Below are 18,806 nucleotides of genomic sequence, written 5' to 3'. Positions count from 1 at the left end.
AGTATCACTTCTGCTTCATTCTTTTTGTTAAAAGCAAGTCATTAATTCCACCCCACAATCAAAGAGAGGGAAATTAGACTCCACCTTTTAATGGGCAGAATGCCAAATAATTGGTGGACATATTTTAAAACAACTACAGTAATCACCCTTATTAGAAATTAGGAAATTGCAAATTAACCCTGTAATTAGATACTACTGATCTTCTACCAGAATTGCTAAAATTAAAAAAAAAAAAGTAATCATTATTGGTAAGGATATAAAGTAGTAAGAACTTTCTTTTTTGTTGTTTTGCTTTGTTTTGTTTTGTTTTGAGACGGAGTCTCGCTCTGTTTCCCAGGCTGGAGTGCAGTGGCACGATCTCGGCTCACTGCAAGCTCCGCCTCCCGGGTTGACGCCATTCTCCTGCCTCAGCCTCCCGAGTAGCTGGGACTACAGGTGCCCGCCACTACGCCCGGCTAAGTTTTTGTATTTTTAGTAGAGACGGGATTTCTCCGTGTTAGCCAGGATGATCTATATCTCCTAACCTCGTGATCCACCCGCCTCGGCCTCCCAAAGTGCTGGGATTACAGGCGTCAGCCACCACACCTGGCCCAAGTAGTAAGAACTTTCATCACTACTACTGAGAATCTAAATTGATAAAACCACTTTAGAAAACAGTTGGATATCATTCAGTAAGTTAAGGATATACATATCTTATTATCCTAGATATATATCCAAGAGAAATGTTTGCACGTGTGCAAATATGTACAAGAATGTTCATAGTAGTAGTGTTTGTATAACCAAGAACTAGAAACAACCTGAGTGCACATTTACAAAAATTGGATAGTGTTGAATGCAAGTCAACAATGACAATGGACAGGTCAGAGATATGTACAATATGAATGAATCTTATAAAAATAATTTTGTGAAAAGACGACACAAAAAGAAAGTATGATTATACTTATATAAATTTCAAACAAAATTATGTTATATTGTTCAGGGATATATGTATAGGTGGTAAAATGTATTAAAAATGTAAATAAATGGACTGGGCACAGTGGCTTATCCCTGTAATCCCAGAACTTTGAGAGGCCAAGGTGGGCAGGTCACCTGAAGTCAGGAGTTTGAGACCAGCCTGGCCAACATGGCGAACCCCTTCTCTACTAAAAATACAAAAATTAGCCAGGTGTGGTGGTGGGTGCCCATAATCCCAGCTACTTGGGAGGCTGAGGCATGAGAATCACTTGAACCAGGGAGGTGGAGGTTGCAGTGAGCTTAGATCACCCCAGTGTACTCCAGGCTGGGTGACAGAGAGAGGCTCTGTCTCAAAAAAAAAAAAAAAAAAAAAAAAAGTGAATAAATGATTACCATAAGTCAGGATTGTGGTTTTCTGTGGGAGTGAAGAGAGTGTGCAAGGCAGAGGTTGTGAATTGAAGAGGCCTGACAGCGGTGCTCTATTTATCCTGAATTATGGTTAAACATGTGTACACTGTAAAACTACTTTTCAAAGCTCTACATGTAGGTCTTATTTAGTTCTCTGCATATTTTACAATAGGAAGACATAAACACGGAAGCTTTTTATATATCAATGTGGAAAGAGTTCCAAAATATATTGTGAAGTATCAAAAGCAAGGTCCAGAACATGTGAATCTATATTTGTATTTACATGCAAGTAGATAAAGAAGAATAGACAAATTAACAATAGTAGAAACCTCTGGAGGATGAAGGAAAGGGTAGAAACCAAGTAGGTAGGTGACAGGGATGGGAGGAAACTTTTCACTGTAACTATTTGTCTTTTAAACTCTGTGAGTGTATTACCTTTTCAAAATATAAGCCAAATTAACAAACAAAATCTCTTAAAGCCCTATAAGAGACCTCAGAGAAAAGTATGTCTTCTTAGAACAGATTCCCACTCTCTCAAGGCTTCATGTGTTATCTTCATTCTTAGGAGCCAGGAGCTCAGGAGTCAGTGTTTGTTTCTGGACAGAGAAAAGGTTTGGAAAGAATTAGTGATTACGCAGATCAACACCTGCAGCTCCCCAGATGGGACTATAAGTCTCAGATGCTTAGTCCTACTGCAGGGTCAAGCTTTAACTTCTCATACAAGCACTGACCAGTGTGGTGGATCCATGTGATTAAACAGCCCTGTGATTAGCAACTTGGTCAGGTTTACACACATAATCACAACAGGGAACTATACAGAGTTCAGAACATTTAGCAATGAACAGATCATTCCCGTCCCCTTTCAGGAAAAACTTATGTATTGAGCACTTCCTGTGTACTCTGGTGGACCATTTATTTAACAAATTATTAATGAGTAGCTGCTACATCACAAATACTCTGCTGGGCGCTGGGACTATGGCTGTGAACAAAATGGGCAAAACTTCCTCTCCTCTTGGATTTTGTATTCTAACGTGAAATGCAAAGAAATGAAATGAATAAATAAAATATGTAGTATACTAGATAGTGATAAGCAATTGCTTAGAAAAATAAAGCAGGAAAGATAATAGCAATGGCGGTTTTTTTATTTTTATTTTTTAATGTTTTGCATTTTTAAAGATGTCGAACAGGTAAGTCCCCACTGAGAAAGTGACATTTAAGAAAAGACCTAAAGGGAATAAGGAAAGGAACAGGGCACATATGTGGGAAAAGAAGTTTCCAGGCAAACAGTAAGTGCAAAGGCCTGAGGCAGGAGTTTGCCTGACATTTGAGGAAGAGCAAGGGGGTCTTGTGGCTAGAGGGGAAGAAAAGGGAGAAGAGCCCTCACAGGCCACTAGAAGCACTTTGGCTATTAAACTGAATGAGAAGGGAACCCTGGGAGAGTCTTGAACAGAGGCACTGCTGCTGCATTTAGAATACATAGTAAGAGGGCAGTGATAAATAGAAGCAGGGAGACCAGTGAAGAGCCCGTTGTGAAAATCTGGGTGAGATGTGATGATAGATTTTCTAGTATGGTAGCAATGGAAGTGGTAAAAAATGGTTAGGTTATGGATATATTTTGAAGGTAGAGCTGATGGGATGTAGGATCTGAAGGAAAGAGCAATCACAGATGATAGCACAGATATACTGGCTGTTTATTGAGATGGGGAAGATTCTTGAGGAGCAAGCCTGAAAGAATAATCAGGAGTTCATTTTTTTGAAAGGTAAAAAATGCTTGTCAAGAAAGCAGTTACAGACAGGGCGCCGTGGCTCATATCTGTAATCTCAGCACTTTAGGAGGCTGAGGTGGGTGGATCACCTGAGTTCAGGAGTTTGAGACCAACCTGGCCAATATAGTGAAACTCCATCTCTACTAAAAACACAAAAATTAATTGAGTGTGATGTCGCGTGCCTGTAATCCCAGCTATTCAGGATGCTGAGGCAGTAGAAACACTGGAACCTAGGAGGCAGGGGAAGTTGCAGTGAGCTGAGATCGCGCCAGTGCACTCCAGCCTGGGCCACAGAGCAAGGCTCCGTCTCAAAAAAAAAAAAAAAAAAAAAAAAAAAAAGGTAGTGAGTCTAGTGTTTGAAGCAGCCGTCCAAGATGGAAAGAGGCATTTGTATGTCTATGGTATTTAAGGACTGAGCCCTGAGTATGCTAATATTTAGGGAAGGATCACGCAAGCGATCGTTTAATTTATACATGTAATAATAAGTACTATTAACATAACTAAAATAATCTCAGGAATCCTATGTATATTCCAGGAGCTTCTAAAACCTCTCTTGGGGAGTCAGCAAGAGCTTTTAGAAAGAGGTAATGGGTTATGTTTAAACTGAGATCTGAAGGACAAGTAGGAACTGGAGAATAAGAAAAGGGGAGGACCCTCCAGAGAAAATGCAACTGCAAAGTCCACAAGCAAGAGAGGACATGAAACAATCAGGAATTTCACTGTCCCTTCCACGTCAATGTCTCTGTCACACTTGTTCTGTCGGAGGAATGACTACAGGAGTTTTTGGAATGTTAAATTGTAGAGATTTTAAATTGGGGTTTGGTGGGCAATATTTGCGTGGCTTCTAGTCACTTCTGTGTAGAAGAAAATTATTTGGCATATAGTCATGTAACTCCTAGAACATACCAACTCAGAGGCAGCCTCAACAAAAGCCCAGTTCCCTGAAATAAGCTCCAGTTTTCAAACACAGGAACTCCTGGTTCCTGTCAAAACGCATCCAAATATTATCCAGTCGGAAGTGAAATTCTGAAAGTCTGGCTCCCTCGTATGCAAAGAAAACCCTTTGAGATTTTTGATAGTAGGTGGTTAAGACACTTGTCCCTGAGGTGGAGGTGTTAACTCCAGAGCTCCCCAGTTCTTCTCAAGCAGGGTTTCCCGAGGGCTTTGCTTGCTGGGCTCCTCCTGGATTCTCTCTGTAGTTCCTCCTCAGAGCTCAAGGAAGCTTTTGAAGAAAGGATTTCAAAGGTTAAATATTTGACAGATTGGGACTGCGTAGAGATGGAGGGACTGAAGACACCTGCTTCTTGAGGGGGCCAATTGTCAAGAGGCAGAAAAAGGGAGGAGCGAGTAGGGAGGAAGGAAAGAAAAAGACTCAGGAAAACAATGAAACCATCTTCATGTTGCAAAAACTGTAAAAATTGAATGGAATATTAGCAGTGCTACCTATTCGTAAGCAGTGTGATGCCGTAGAAGCCTGCTGGGCTCATGACCTCAGAGGTTGAAAGATCAAAACCATCCTGGCCTACAGGCAACTTGGAGTTTAAATCTACTTCTGTATCTTCCCTAAAAGTCTGAGAATCAAATCAGTGATGGCACTCCATGGAAAGATATCACTTGATAAATTTCTGGTAGTTGTTTGCCTATGACACATTGCCCCAGCCTAAAAATTCTCTCCTCTCGAGCTCCCAACATGGAAACAATTGGGAATACTAAGTTAGAACCTCCATCTATCGAGGTGGACTTGCATATTGTGTACAATTTCGTGGAGGAAGGGGGATGACCAATTCCGCAGTGACTTCCATTACGTCTTCCAGTAAAGGGGCTTTAAAATTGTTATTTACCTATTAAGTTTTGATTATGTACTAGCAGTAGATGCAAATATAACACAATCCAGAAAAACTATTTTTAACACACATTTCAGGTAACAGGAAATAACATTAGACTTCAATATTTATATCTATATTTGGTCCAAAGAAGTGTCATAGAAGGATAAAAAAAAAAAAAAAAAAAACTACAAAATAACATTGTACTAGGATAAAAATTCTATAAGAGACATGGAATGACACTATGAATGCAGAAAAATAAAGGATCAATGTGAAATCTTCCACAATTAAAGAGAGGGCACTGTTCACCTCCCTCTTTTAAAAGGTTGTTGGTAAGTATTAAATTACTATGGTGTTTAGATTCCTATGATACAAGTCACTATATCCTTCAGAAAAACTTAAACTTAATGAAAAATGTTAGATGTCCACTGAAAACATGTGGTAGGTATCACGTTAGTCAAAATTCTTTTAGACAGGCAAGAACACCCCAGAGCAGTGAAAAGTATAAATAATGGGACATTTTATGAGATTTGTCAGGCTCTTACCATTGTTTTCAACTGGTTGCTTCCCACTTCTTTTTTTTTTTTTTTTTTTTTTTTTTTTTTTTTTTGAGATGGAGTCGCACTCTGTCACTCAGGCTGCAGTGCAGTGGAGCGATCTCGGCTCACTGCAACCTCCGCCCCCCGGGTTCAAGCGATTCTCCTGCCTCAGCCTCCTGAGTAGCTGGGATTACAGGCATGCGCCACCACGTCTGGCTACTTTCTTTTTGTATTTTTGGTAGAGGCGGAGTTTCAGCATATTGGCCAGGCTGGTCTCGAACTCCCGACCTCAGGTGATCCGCCCGCCTCGACCTCCCAAAGTGCTGGGATTACAGGCGTGAGCCACTGCTCCCGGCCAACTTCCCACTTCTCTTGTTTTTGTTTTTTAATTGTTTCTTTGTTCCTCTTTGTGTGTTTTTTGGTTATTTCTTGTTACCCAGTAAATATGACAGTGCTGACAGATTTAACTAAACTTTATGTAAAATTTATTAGGAGCAATCACTTGTTTTCTTGTTTATTTTTCTTTCTACGAACTACACAAATAAGAATTTTATTTTTATGTTACTTACATTTCTTTTCTATGAACCTGCAGAAAACATAAACGAATGGTGGTTGAATTGATTCTGTGGAAGTTAAAGTTCTACTGAGTTACTCTTTTTCACATGTAAGAACCAGTGTATACTCCACTGAACTGTGATAATTATTGATCCTATTTGTAGAACTGTAAGGAAATTTTTTTTTTAGGGAGCCTGGGTAGCTCAGTCGGTAGAGCATCAGACTTTTAATCTGAGGGCCCAGGGTTCAAGTCCCTGTCCAGGCGCTAAAAGAGGAGTTTTTACTTGCTTAGAATGAGGACACATCAAGAAATCAGTTAAATTTTACCTTAGCCAGTAGCAAAGATTTGAGGACAGAGGGCTATCTTTGTTTGAGACGGAGTAGCCCAAGCTGGAGTGCAGTGGAGCCATCTCGGCTCACTGCAACCTTCGCCTCTGGGGCTCAAGCGATTCCCCTGCCTTAGCCTCCCAAGCTGCTGGGACTACAGGCGCGCGCCACCATACCCGGTTAATTTTTTTTGTATTTTTAGTAGAGACGGGGTTACACCATGTTGCAATAGGTGGTCTCCAACTCCTGAGCTCAGGCGATCCACCCGCCTCGGCCTCCCAAAGTGCTGGGATTACAGGCGTGAGACATCACTCCTGGCCTAAAGAGTTCTTAGACATGACATCAAAGATAATTCGTGAAAGAAAAGTTGGTTAATTGTGTATGTGACCAGCAATTGGATTAACAGTCCTTGGGCTCCCCTTGGTAAACTGCTCGCCACTTTACCAAGGAAAATGAAAGAGGGCAATCCTTCAGTCTTAGCGTGGACAGGGAGATAGAGTAAATGAGAAAAAAAAAATAAAAATACGAGCATGCTAGCCTTAGCCCATGTTCCATCATCATCCAAAAGCTTACATTACTAATGATAAAAGATTTGCAATATTGCAGAATGACCCTGTCTAGTGTCATTATAAAGGAAGCTGCAAATGAGAGCTGGTGTTCAGGGACTTCCTAAAAGCTCTGTTCCCTGATTGATGTAAGCCACAAGAAGAGGAAGATCTTATCTTTATTAGTTTATTATTTTTTTCGTGTTTTTGTCAAAATGGCCCCAAAAGGGATCCAATCGAAACTGTAGCTGTCATGTAATAATTTGAGCTATACATCAAGTTTATCCTCTTTATTTCAGGGGCACCGTTTTTGTTTTGTTTAAAATCTTGTGACTTTGCAAGCAAATGAAGAAACTATCATTTGATAATTACATATTTATATATGTATCGAAATATCACTCTATACCCCATATATATGTACAATACTTACTGTCAACTAAAAATCTTAAAATTACACTGCTATCACTAACAATTTCATAAAAGTCAGAAGTTGGAAGTTGTCAGGCTCATGATAACGGATACAAGTTTTGCAACATTCAAATTTTTGCTAGAAAGCCCCACTCTTATCATTGGTCACAAATACTGTCAGTTGTTTTCCTTGAAGTGGCAGGCTCACTTGGTTAATTAAAAAATAAAAAAAAACATGTCTGTCAAATACCGAGTCTTAATAACCATAGCTTGTTAATCATTCTTTCAAATAAAAATGGTGTTTTCTGAAAAAGCCACTAGCTATGCTTGTAACGGAATCAGCTGGAGGAGTGCTTTTTCGGGAGATAACATTGTGCTGAGGTATGCAACGAAAGTCCTTTATGTATACTTTCCATTTCGTCACACAGAACACACACAAGTCGAGTTGAACTTTAATAACGTTGATCATTTTTACTGCATCAAGGGAAAAAATCTCTTCTACGATCGTCTATGAAATTTTTTTATAGAAACAAACAAGACGGTTAACACGATTCCTCTCCGGTGACAGCTGCGTTCGCTCCACGACTGCCTAGATTCTACTTGAGAAGACTACACCTAGTGTTTTGCTTGGCGCCCTCCTCCTAGGCTCGCTGTGATAAACGAGTGTCTGCTAAGAGGCTCAGACCATCTTTGGCAGGTTGGAAAATACAGATCCAGAGGTTATGGCCTGAGGCCATCTGGTTATCGAGTAGCGAATCTTCAACTTCCTTGGCAGAGATAGGGACAGTGTAAACGATCAGATGCAAAATGAAATAATTAGAAAATGAAAATTTTGTCGGTACTGAAAGGTGATTTTGATGATTGAAACTAAGATCAGTGGACTTTACAATCCCGTCAGCAGAGTGGCGCAGCGGAAGCGTGCTGGGCCCATAACCCAGAGGTCGATGGATCGAAACCATCCTCTGCTACAAGCATTGTAGCTAAATGCATGCCACCCCCCCAAAAAGAGCCAAGTCCCTGGATTTTATGCTTTCAACCATTCCTGAAAACCCCCATTTCTGCTCTAAGTTATGAGTTTCTTTCCTATGAAATCTCACCATTCATCCAAAAGTCACGTACCTCACTGAGCCATACGGTCCTACATTGGAAAATTCCTTTCCTCCCTGATGTCAGACAAACAAAAGTGTATGCTCAGCTGAGATGCATTTTTATTACTACATTGTATGCAATTTCACCGTGGAAATGACAAAACCCACATTAACTTCTGCTAATTGCTGGGATATTCTCTTCCTTATTATTTGCTTTAATAAGTATTTGACAATGTATAACTTTATTGTTTTAAGCTAGTTGCTCTCCACCTCTCTGCCTTTGTCATTACTTTTGTTGTTTTTCTTGGTCACCAGAAAAGTCCTTTTTTGGGTGCCAATGTTAAGTTCAATAACTAGCTGCTGAAGGGAATCAGTTGGTTCCACTTCTTCAGTCTTCCCTTTTACAAATCGTAGGTAAATGAATAAGGACTGTTGTATTGATCCTATTTGCATTCATCCTATATAGACCAGTTTGATTTCTTAGACTTAGTGCAAAAAAAAAAAAAAAAAAAAAATGTAATAGCGAATACAAGCAATGTTCAGAGTACATGAATACACTTCTGTCCAATGAATTGACTCCATGGAATTCAAACCACCTCCTTAGTTGTCTTTTCTGAGTCTAATAATTCATTCATAACATCAGTCAACATTAGTGATATGTGCTAAAATCATTTCTCGATATGAATAAGAATCTCTTCTTAGGACCTATGTGGCTTGGTTGGTACAATACCAGACTTTTACTTTGAAAGTAAAGGGGTCAAACTCCTGTCCAGATGTAGTGGCAGGCCGAGTGCAGTGGCTCAAACCTGTAATCCCAGCACTTTGGGAGGTGGAGGCAGGTGGATAACTTGAGATCAGGAGTTAGAGACCAGTCTGGCCAACATGGTGAAACCCTGTCTCTACTAAAAATATAAAATTAGCCAGGTATGGTGGCATATGCCTGTAGTCCTTGCCACTCACGAGGCTGAGGCACGAGAATCGCTAAAACGAGGGAGGCACAGGTTGCAGCGAGCCGAGATCATGCCACCGCACTCCAGCCTGGGTGACAAAAGCAAAACTCCGTCTCAAAAAACAAAACAAAACAGATGTAGTGGTGTTTTCTGGTTTGTACAGCCAGGTTTCTATGTATTTGAGTGGGCATACTTAAGAAATCATACCCGAAGTGTCTCATATGTACTTGGATATGATTTAAATGCTAAATTCTGGAACCCTTAGGCCCTTTTGGAAGGTGGTGAGTGTATTTGGTGAGAGAGACTGAGGTCATAGGTGGATAGAGGGCCTATCTGGTAGGCAGCCTCTAAGATGATCCCCAATAATCTCTACCTTCTGATATTCTTGCCCTGGTGTAGTTCCCTATGTACCAGGGGTGGTCTTTGTGTCTAATGTAAGTGATAGATCTAGCTCTAGAGGGAAGCCAGTTACTATGTCACCAGCTGTCCTGTGTAGTAGCCCATTTGGGGAGGGAGTGAGCCTTCCTGCCAACACCTACTAGGGAGATTGGAAGAAGATCCTCCAGACCCAGTCAAGCCTTATGATGACTAGAGCCCTAGCCTGGCATCTTGATTGCAACCCCATGAGGAACCCTGAGCTGGAACTACCCAAATACAACACTTTGATTTTCTGAGTTACAGACACAGTAAGATAATAAATGTGTTGTTTTAAACCACTACATTTGGAGTTATTTGTTACAGCAATTGATAAGCAATACAAATCTCAAATAAATTAAGTTTATAACTTAAGGGTCCCTGGACTATTCAAGAAATGCACTTCCAGGATGCCGATCTACTGTAGGTCACCTCATGTCTTTCATTTAACAAGATGAAGATATTTTCTAATTTCTTTACTTGGTGAATTCCTAAGTGACAGAACTACTTTTCGGGCATTCACTAGGGATGATAGCTGAGTTTTCTCTCTAGATTATTATTAATCTGCATGTATGACACTGAGGATGTGTGGAGTGGTTCTCCATTTTTAGCAGGTCCTAGTGACTTCAGTTTTCCTCAATTTAGAAGCTGCTAAAGCATAAGCCCAAATTTGCCTCCATGAGCAAGAGCTGTAAAAGCATAAGCAACTGGGCGTTGTGGTGCTCTGCTTATCTGTGTTCTCATTTCCTTTTACATTTGTTTTACATGTCTCTTAGGTTTCTTTAATATTATATAACTTCATTGTCTAAAACAAACTTTTAAATAATTGATTTAGAACGTATTTTAATAAAAGTACAAACCATATGGGTATAGGTAAATGAATTTTCACACAGGAAGCCTATGAGTAACCTCCATCTAGATCAAGAAATAGAATATTACCAGCACCTCAGAGACTCCCTTTATGCTGCCTTTCAGTTACTTTTCCCTTCTTCCTGTAAGGTAACAACCATCCCAACTTCTAGCAGCAGAGTTCACTTCTTCCTATCCTTTCAATTTGTGTAAATGGAGTCGTATTGTTTTCCCTCTTTTGTATTTGTTTTCTTTTACTCAATTATGCCTGTAAACTAATAATTGTTACTAAATGTAGCAGTAATTTCATTTTCATGGCAGTGGAATGTTCCATTGTATTTTTATTATCCAATTTATTCTACCGTTGATGAACACTTACGCTGTTTCTATTTTGGGGCTATTATAAATAAACATCAAAAAACAGGAACTTTTTTTATATATCACAGTGCACATATGTATTCATTTTGTTAGATTTATACACAGGAGTGAAATACTTTCACCTTTCATATTTACATCTAAAATCCATCGATATTAATTTTTTGTTTACGTAATTTATACGTCAAAACTTATTTTTCCTCATTAGATATCCAAAGAATGTGGTATGACGTATTAAAAAGACCACCGATTTCCTCACTACTATACATTGTTATCTTTTTCATAAATTGTGTGTACAAATATTTGGTTCTGTTTCTGGATGCTGTATTTGGTTACACTGTTCTATTTTTATATCATTATGAAAATTGCCTACTATCTTAATTATCGTAACATTGTAATAAACTTTGATATCTCTCTATGTACATCCTCTCATTCTGTGCTTTTCAAGGTAGTCTTGGCTATTCTTGGATCTTTGCCTAGTTATAGAATGTTCAGAATGAGCTTGTCAATTTTAACAACAATAGTGTCTTTTAATTTAGTTGCATAGACCTTATAATTTATTTTAAGGAGAATTGTAACCTTTTATTCTTCCATTCAATTAATACAGTATATTGTTAGAATAATTTAGGTATTCTTTACATTCTTTTGGCAATGTTTTATTGTTTTCTGAATAGAGGTCCTGCACAGGTTTGTAAGAGTTATTTCTAGGTTGAAAATGTTTTTTGGAGCTATTGCGAATAATATCATCTTAAACATGTTATCGAGGCATAACATACATCCGTAAAACTCCACCTATAAGTGTAAACCTTGATGAAGTTTCACAAACTGAATACACTCATGTAAACAGCATCCACTGAATCAAATTATAATGTATTATTAATGTATTAAGGAGTGCAGTCTTAGGGAAGTCTACTTATGGGAAGAAAGTGGGAAAACTTTATTGGTCACGGCCAGACATGGTGGCTCATACTTGTAATCCCAGCACTTTAGGAGGCTGAAGCGGGAGGATCAGTTGAGCTCAGGAGTTCAAGACCAGTCTGGCCAAAACAGTGATACCCATCTCTACTAAAAATACAAAAATTAGCTGGGTGTAGTGGTGCACACCTGTAATCCCAGCTACTTGGGAGGCTGAGGCAGGAGAATCACTTGAACCAAGTAGGCAGAGCTTACAGTGAACCAAGATTGCACCACGGCATTCCAGCCTGGGTGACAGAGCAAGACACGTCTCAAAAAAAAAAAAAAAAAATTGGTCAGCCACTGTATCCAACTGATCAAAGTTTTGCTCCATAGAGCATTAATAGCCCTACATATAGAAGTTGTGCATGTGCAGATATCAAAGATCTCTCAGCAGCTCATGTTTCAACAGCAACAGAGAAGCCTTATAGTAGAAGACAAGAAGTTCAACAGAGGTGAACAGTGAAGTCCTGTTGTTTTCTGCACACAGAGGAAATTGGTTGCCATGACTATTGGGGTAAAACAAGTTGCAAGGTAAGATGGCAAGAGAATCGGAGGTGGCACAAAAGATATGTCTGATACCCAAGAGTATGCTTGTCTTACAAAATATTTTAGGAAGTGTTCCTTTCTCTCTATTGCTTGAGAGTTTATGCAAGATTCATGTTATTTGTTTCTTAAATATTTGAAAGAATTCACCTTTGAAGCAGCATAGGCCTGGAGTTTTCTCTGTAAGGTTTTAAATTACCGATTCATTTGTTTAATAGGTATAGGACTATTTAAATTTTCTGTTACTTCCTGTATCAGTTTTTGTAACCTGTGTCTTCCTAGGAATTTTTTCATTTCATCTACATTTTTAAATGCATTGCCATGTTATTATTTATAATATTCTCTCATACACTTTTTACTGTGTGCAGGGATGTATAGTGATGTCCTTTTTTATTTTTATTTTATTTTTTTTAATTTTTATTTATTTATTTATTTTTTGAGATGGAGTTTCACTCTTGTTGCCCAGGCTGGAGTGCAATGGCATGATCTCGGCTCACCACAACCTCGCCTCCCGGGTTCAAGCAATTCTCCGGCCTCAGCTTCCCAAATAAGTGGGATTACAGGTGTGAGCCTCCATGCCAGGCTAATTTTGTATTTTTAGTAGAAACGGGGTTTTGCCACGTTGGCCAGGCTGGTTTCAAACCCCTGACCTCAGGTGATCCGCCTGCCTCAGCCTCCCAAAGTGCTGGGATTATAGGCATGAGTCACCACGCCCAGCCTTTTTATAATATTCTCTTATATACTTTTTACTGTGTGCAGGGATGTATAGTGATGTCCTTTTTTCATTTCTGATATTAGTAATTTATGTGAACTCTTATATATAAGAATATATCTTATCAGACTTGCTAGGTAGTTATCAATTTTATTAATATGTTCAAGTAACCAGTCCTTGGCTTTGTTTATTTTCTTTATATGTTTATTTTCCATTTCATTTTTCTGCTTTTAACTCTCTTGTTTTCTTCTTTTATGACCTATAACATGATTTCCTGTTCTTCTAAAAGTCCTTAAAAGTTTATTTTTTTAAGCTTTTTTAAATAATGTATTAAAGACTATACCTTTGTCAACTGAAAAATCATGAGATGTATAAATTTGGAAAGAATACTTTACTTTTTAAAAGTAGTTACAGCCTGTAAGCTGGCTATACTGACAGGTTGGAAAATGTAGCTTCCAGTCAAAGCCAGAAGGAGACACTTCAAAGGAGGAGGGATTGGGCAGGAGTTTTATGCTGAACAGGTTTGCTACACACACATATTTAACGGGTTATAGGAGGAGTTATGAATATTTTCAAAGGGGGAATGTGCATATACATGATAAGTAAACATGTAAGTTACATGTCACTTATGTTTATTATGTTACTATGGGGTTGAGACTTAATATTTTAAAATATTACAATTAGCCCCTATACATCAAAAGGTGAAGCAGGGACACGAAGGTAAAGCAGAGACATGAAGCAGCATCTGTAAACTGGCCAGAACCAGTCTGTGGTTGGTGGTCTTTTTATTAGAAGTTACTGAAACTAGTCTGTTGTCTAATCAAAGCTGTAGTTATGGCTTGTGAAATGGAGGGATCAGTTAGTCAGTGTTTGATGGGTGGTAAGCTGTAACTTTTTAAAAAATATCGTTTATCTTTAAGCCAGTGTTTGTTTAGCTATTAGAGAAAAAGGAGAAAAATTAACCTTGTGGCAATTAGAATAGAGTTTATTTTTTAAGTGTATGGGTGTGTGACTTAACCCTTGTCTGGCGTGGCCTTAGGTCTTGTTTATAATTTTCTATCTTATTGCCACAAAGAGTTTCTTTCTTTCTTTCTCCTTTCTTTCTTTCTTTTCTTTCTTTCTTTCTTTCTTTCTTTCTTTCTTTCTTTCTTTCTTTCTTTCTTTCTTTCTTTCTTTCTTTCTTTCTTTCTTTCTTTCTTTCTTTCTTTTTCTTTCTTTCTTTCTTTCTTCTTTCTCTTTCTCTCTTTTCCTTCCTTCCTTCCTCCCTTCCTCCCTTTCTCTCTTTCTCCCTTTCTCCCTTTCTCTCTTTCTCTCTTTCTTTCTCTTCTCTCTCTCTTTCCTTTTTATTTTTATTTTTTTTAAGACAGAGTCTTGCTCTGTCGCCCAGGCTGCAGTAGCACGTTCTCAGCTCACTGCAACCTCCACCTCCTGGGTTCAAGTGATTCTCCTGCTTCAGCCTCCTGAGTTGCTGGGATTACAGGCGCCTATCACCATGCCCGGCTAATACAAAGAGTTCATTTCATCAGTCTTATGAACTCTATTTTAACATTAATGCTGGTCAGTTATTGTGTCTAAACTACAAAATGGCGGAAGTATGACGAAGTGTATCTAACTTCCCATCCTGTAACCTCCCTATGAAATTTGCATAATCATATGTCAATGTGTCTATTTGGAAACAGAAATAGTGTTCCATGCCAAGCATCTTTTGGGAATCCATGAATCTAATCAACTTTATAAACTTAATGCAAAATTCGTGCAAATAAATGGTTTACAAATTTGAGAAATATACAAGAAAGCATAGAAATAAGAGCAAATATTGTTTATTTTAAACTTATTTACAGGGCATTTTGGACATATACAGATATGAAGTACTAATAAACATATAAGCCAATTCAAGAAATAAAAAATTACAAATGAAGGTGAAGTCATCTATATTCCCAACTCTTTTCACATCTTCTTCCAAACCTCTTAAAGATAACCACTACTTTGAATTCGATTTTTACCATATCCTTACATTTCTTTATTTTTACTACATTAGAGTTTTTATTAATATAACTTTTCATGTTTTTAGAACCTGTATGTATTTTACACTTTACATACTCATCTGCAATGTGCACATTTATGCTTGAAGAAACTTTCATAGATTGAATCGCAATGGATTTTTGTTTTCAAATTTTTACCTAGGTGCAATCAGGAATAAATTTATTTTTTATTTTATCATATATTGTTTCTCTTCAAGTATGACAACCGAATGAATAAATTTCTTTTTTTCTTTTTTTTCTTCTTTTTCTTTTCTTTTTTCTTTTGTTTGTTTGTTTGTTAGTTTGTTTTGAGACGGAGTCTTGCTCTGTCGCCCAGGCTGGAGTGCAGTGGCGCGATCTCGGTTCAATGCAAACTCCACCTCCCAGGTTCACGCCTTTCTCCTGCCTCAGCCTCCCGAGCAGCTGGGCCCGGCTAATTTTTTGTGTATTTAGTAGAGACGGATTTCACCGTGTTAACCAGGTTGGTCTCGATCTCCTGACTTTGTGATCCGCCTGCCTCGGCCTCCCAAAGTGCTGGGATTACAGGCGTGAGCCACCGCGCCCAGCCTTCTTTCCTTTCCTTTTCTTTTCTTTTTTTTTTTCAGACAGGGTCTTGCTGTCTCCCAGGCTGGAGTTCAGTGGCGTGGTCTTGGCTCATTGCAGCCTGGAGCTCCCAGGCCAAAGGACTAAATTTCTAAACTCAGAAAAATTTAAAAATGCATTCTCTTGTAGTTAAAATAATTTTTATCAGGATTCCTTTGATGCAATAGAAAGCTGTGTGGTAAGCAGGGGGGAAATAATCATATTTAAAATGGCACAGGTTAATCTGGAAACTCTATTATCATAATTAATCAACATGAAAGTGCAGATAATTGGGTAGGAAGATGAAACAAAGCTAGTACTGTTCTCCAGGATTAGGCTGTTCTCATATAGAGAGCTAATATAAGTGGAAAGACACATGTTAGTCCCATAAAAGAAAACAAAGCAGCTCACCAGCAAGAAGACAACATGAGTGGCTTCTGTTTCAGGAAAAGATTGTGGAGAGAGACTGATACTGTGAATACGAAAGACTGTCTTTTGATGCCTTAAGAAAACAGTCACCATGTAGAAACTACTCTAAATCATGAGGAACAAAAAGAGGAAACCTTGAGTAAACATGGCACTTTGAAATATCGTTGCATGGGCCTGGCGCGGTGGCTCAAGCCTGTAATCCCAGCACTTTGGGAGGCCGAGACGGGCGGATCACGAGGTCAGGAGATCGAGACCATCCTGGCTAACACGGTGAAACCCCGTCTCTACTAAAAATACAAAAAACTAGCCGGGCGTGGTGGCGGCGCCTGTGGTCCCAGTTCCTCGGGAGGCTGAGGCAGGAGAATGGCGGGAACCCGGGAGGCGGAGCTTGCAGTGAGCTGAGATCCGGCCACTGCACTCCAGCCTGGGCGACAGAGCGAGACTCCGTCTCAAAAAAAAAAAAAAAGAAAGAAATATCGTTTCATGGTAGTATATAAAATGTTTGTTTTACAGTATATCAGAGAATATCCAAGTCCAACATTAGTGGATTTGCTGGTGGCTATGGTGCTTATAATGACCCACATATTGATTAGCATGTTGTTTATTTAGGAATAAATCAATAAGGGAAAAAATTATGGGGAGATTTGAGGTTTGAGCCACGCCCACTTGGAATGACAAGGACTGATAATAACAGCCTGAAATATACTCAGGAGAGAAGAAGTACATACACAAATGCCCCATGTCATTTTATAAATGTATAGCCCTGTTTTACAAGCATCGACAAAAGTACTTCTAATTCCGAAGGATGACATTATATATGGAACACCCTGATGATAACTGTTATAACGTTAGCCAAAGTTAGGTGCATAAGAATCACATCTAAGGGGTTCTTCTGATGGGGCCGAAATAAGAAGATGTACATACATGTAGTGAATAGCAATGAGTTCCCCATGAGCCCAAAGCCAGTTTGAAAGACAGGTAAGATTCCCAGTGTTGTGTCACTTGAATACAAAATACTCACGATTTTCTTGGATCTTTTGATTGAAGCCAGCGCAGCCTAAACAGCAGCATAAATATATTCCACATATGAAAGTTTAGCAATCACTGAATTCTTAGAAAGAAATTTCAATTTTGACATGGAAATTATCATGAACGAGGGACAAATCTATCATGAAAGAGGGACAAATACTCAACTATACATGAATTCATTACATTTTTGTGGGATTTCCAGAGGCTGGATGCCATGTATTGTTCAAATATCTAGAGAGCAGATTAAGTTTACGTGGCAGTTGGGCTTTGCATACACATTTTTACCATTTGTTCTAGCCTATTTTTCAGGATTAGTCTGTTCTATTTTAAAGACAGTTTCCCATGTAATAAAAAACAATCTTATTTCAAATTCTAATATTGTATTTTAATTGTAAACTTATAACTTGAAATATTTTGTACTTTTTATACACAGGTAATATTTATAACCTATAAATAGCAATATATAAATATGAATCCACTTTTCAGAGCACTAATTGTACCACACTGTTATTTTATGAATAATAAAATGTATTTATAGAATATGGTTAACTACTGAGTAATTTATGTCATTAAATGCTAAATTTGCTTGTTCTGAAAAACTTTCTTTGCTTAGGCAGCATATTTAATATTTTTACAAATGTAGTAAAGGTTTGATTGAAGTTGACAAAGTGATCAAATGTAATAAGGTATTAAATAAATTTACTTTCCAGTTAGCCAACAGGGTTGATGAAGTCCTTTTCATTTAATGGATAAACAGCCCTTCTCCTGACACTGAATTACCATCTAGTTATTACATAACTTTCTATGTTTCCTTACAGCTTGGTCTCCAGCTTGCCCTGCAGTATTCAGAATACTGTACACATGCATACACATCCTATTGATTCTGTTTCTCTGGAGACCTCAGACTTAGGAAGCGGAAATGCAACCTGCATGCCCAGGGCCAGATGCAAGCTCCAAAAAGTCCTAAGAGAACCTTTGGCTTGTACCTCTGACTGATCTTTGGAGTCCGTGCAAGCAGAAGATGATAGCTAAGTCAGAGTTGCAGGTGGCCTGGCTTAGAGATAAGGAGTACGCCAGCTCAGAGCCCATCTGCAAAGACCAGAGTGTTGGTTTTTTTCTCCCTCCAGATATTTATGAAAATCTTTGTCAAGTCACTGGCTGACTGCTAAGGTAACATAACTTCAGTGACAACACATGACAAACAATACAGTCTTTGCAAAAATAGTTTGGGAAACTCACTAAAGAAACAGATGACTGAAATCCTCAAACATCAAAAATCAACTATAGCGAACCCTGTGGAGGAGAAAACATCTGATATCCAGAGTTTCCAGATTATAATATTCAAAATGTCCACTTTCAACAAAAAACTACAGGACATAAAGAAACAGAAATATGTGGCTCATTCACAGGGAAAAAAAGAAATGGACAGAAACTATCCCTGAGGAAGTCCAGACATTGGGTTTGCTAGATAAAGACTTTAAATCAACTGTCTTAAAGAGCTAAAGGAAACCATGAACAAAGAACTGAATGAA

General features: G+C 38.5%; 2 non-coding genes and 1 pseudogene across 2 annotated transcripts; 2 read left to right on the top strand and 1 right to left on the bottom strand.

Annotated features, from left to right (window-relative positions):
* Nucleotides 1–6,237: 6,237 nt before the first annotated feature.
* Nucleotides 6,238–6,310, top strand: TRNAK-UUU (transfer RNA lysine (anticodon UUU)). The gene has a single exon. It is a non-coding gene; the product is annotated as a tRNA-Lys (tRNA).
* Nucleotides 6,311–8,221: 1,911 nt separating this feature from the next.
* TRNAM-CAU (transfer RNA methionine (anticodon CAU)) lies at nt 8,222–8,293 on the top strand. The gene has a single exon. It is a non-coding gene; the product is annotated as a tRNA-Met (tRNA).
* Nucleotides 8,294–15,765: 7,472 nt separating this feature from the next.
* Nucleotides 15,766–18,363, bottom strand: LOC103221963 (vomeronasal type-1 receptor 3-like; annotated as a pseudogene).
* Between the last annotated feature and the right edge of the window lie 443 nt (nt 18,364–18,806).

Source organism: Chlorocebus sabaeus, chromosome 17, assembly GCF_047675955.1.
Source record: "Chlorocebus sabaeus isolate Y175 chromosome 17, mChlSab1.0.hap1, whole genome shotgun sequence".
In the NCBI taxonomy this organism is placed as follows: Eukaryota; Metazoa; Chordata; class Mammalia; order Primates; family Cercopithecidae; genus Chlorocebus; species Chlorocebus sabaeus.
Note: the sequence above shows the minus strand (reverse complement) of the source record. Positions and strands in the feature narration are given on the sequence as shown.